Below are 2,593 nucleotides of genomic sequence, written 5' to 3'. Positions count from 1 at the left end.
CTGGGATTTGAAATGTGATCAACTCTGTGGGAGTCCAGTGAAGTAACCATTACGCCGTCTGCTGATCCCAACAAAGTTGTTGGACTCTTACATGGTTGACGGTGGTTCAAGTCCTGGACCTGGTGGTTTTCTTTCTCACTTTCCCTTTTTCTATCTCTCTCTGTCTCTCTAGTCAACTTAAATAATAATAGAAACAAAATACATAATCATTTAAAAAAAGAGAGAGAGAGAGAAGCACCCTCAATAGAGATCTGGTGAGACCAGCAGTTAGCGTAATGGCTATGTCTCTGGACTTCCACGTAGTCAACCGCGGTTCAAGTCCCATACCCGGTGGCTTAAAACTCACGCCGGGCGCATGTGCGTGCGTGCCCAAGATCCCGAGAGGAGAATGGAGAAGGGATTGTGGTGTGGCCATCCCCCCTGGGGAGTGATTTCTCGCTTTCTGTCTCTCTGTCTCTCTGGCAAGCACACATGCCCTATAGCAAAAACCTCTCAAAAAACAACAACAACAAAAAACCCAGAGATCTAATCATGTCATAATCAGCATCCCCCAGTTTGTCACATACCTGGCATGTTTCAGGTCGACCCGGCTGGGGATTGGAACCTGCAGTTGGCCATGTGGGTTCCATCACTCTGCCCAGTACCCGCTGCAGCCCAGAAGCTGGGCCTGGATGTAGCTTCTGGCAGGCAGGCTCCAAGTGTGTGCCCACCTCCCTGGGGTGGTACGAGGTAAAGCAGGTGGCCCGGGGCTGGGGCATGCAGTCGGTGCTCAGTGACTGCACCTGGCTCTGACTCCCCAAGCATGATCACCCCCCATGTCCTTCTCATCTGTGAGCTCAGGCGAGGGGATGTGCCTGTGCCTCCGTTTCCCCTGCTAGGAGATGCTGTAAGCCTGGTGACCGAGTCCCCCTATGGGGTGGCTATGGGGTGGTGAGAAAGGATTTGCTGTGGTTACGACTATCATTTCCTGTGGTGGTATTTTGGGCAAGTTTGGGTAGGTAGGGACCAAACTTCCACCTCCTGATGCTAAAAATCCCCATTGGGATTTGTTTTAATTATTAATTTTATTTATTATTATTTTTTAAATTGACCAGAGAAAGACAGAGAGAGAAAGGGAAAGTGAGAAAGCAAACCGCCAGGTCTGAGATTCGAACCATGGGTGCCCATGTGAGAGTCCAGTGCCCTAACCACCATGCCACTTGCTGGCACCCCTCCCCACCATGGGGATATTTTGAGAGTCACTGTGGGTCATCCTCCATGGCAGGCATGGAGAGAGTTTGAGGACCAAAGAGCAATGATTCTGGAGAGCCAAGGAGCAAAGGATTCTGGGTGACTAAGGAGCAGAGGATTCTGGGTGACCAAGGAGCAAAGCATTCTGGGTGACCAGGGAGCAAAAAATTCTGAGTGATCACAGAGCAATGGATTCTGGTTGAATAAGGAGCAAAGGATTGTGGGTGATTGAGGAGCAATGGATTGTGGGTGACCAAAGAACAGAGGATTAAGAGTGATCAAGGAATAATAGATTCTGGGTAACCAAGAAGCAAAGGATTCTGGGTAACCAAGGAGTAGAGGATTCTGGGTGACCAAGGAACAAAAGATTCTGAGTGATCACAAGCAAAGGATTCTGGGTGATGGCCAAACAAAGGATTTTGGGTGATCATAGCAAAGGATTCTGGGTGATGGAGGAACAAAGGATTCTGGGTGGTAACAGAGCAAAGGATTCTGGAACAAAGGATTCTGGGTGATGGAGGAACAAAGGATTCTGGGTGACCACAGAGCAAAGGATTCTGGAACAAAGGATTCTGGGTGATGGAGGAACAAAGGATTCTGGGTGACCACAGAGCAAAGGATTCTGGGTGACCACAGAGCAAAGGATTCTGGGTGATCACAGAGCAAAGGATTCTGGGTGACCACAGAGCAAAGGATTCTGGGTGTGTTCTCCTGCCCACTCCTTGGAATCAGGAGTTCTAGAGAAACCCTCCCTGGAGCCTCTTCTTTCCACGCTGGGTGATGCAGGGGCTCCCGGAGAGACCCGGGCTGGGCGATTAGCAGCTCTAGCCCTAGGAGACAGAGTGGGACGTGACATGGGCACCCCTTGCCCTGCAGGGTCTGGGCTGGCTGGAGAGAGGGACAGGAGCAGGGGCTGGAAGGGAGGCGGGGCCCGGGGCGAGGGACCATGACACGTTTTCTGATGTGATGGCAGAGAGGATGGGTGGGCATGCTAGAGCTGGGGCGGTAGGGGCAGGGGTGAGAAAACCAATGTAGGACAGTCAGGTCTGCTTAAAAGTGTAATTGATCTGGCCGGCAGGTGGCGTGGTGGTTAAGGCACTGGACTCCCACATGACCAAGCACAGTTCAAGTCCTGGACGTGGTTGTTTGCTTGCTCTCTGTCCCTGTCTCTTTCACTATGTCTCTCTCTGGTCAAATTAAAAAAATAATAATAAATAAATAAAAGTTAGAATACATAATTAAAAATAATAATTATAAATCAATAAAATTAAACAAATACTTCTTTTTTTAAAAAATGTCATTTGTCCGGACCAGTAGTTGGCGTAATGGCTAAACAGGTGGACTCCTCCGCAGCCAACCACCG

Source organism: Tupaia chinensis, unplaced genomic scaffold (genome assembly GCF_000334495.1).
Source record: "Tupaia chinensis unplaced genomic scaffold, TupChi_1.0 Scaffold000201_1, whole genome shotgun sequence".
Classification (NCBI taxonomy): domain Eukaryota; kingdom Metazoa; phylum Chordata; class Mammalia; order Scandentia; family Tupaiidae; genus Tupaia; species Tupaia belangeri.
Note: the sequence above shows the minus strand (reverse complement) of the source record.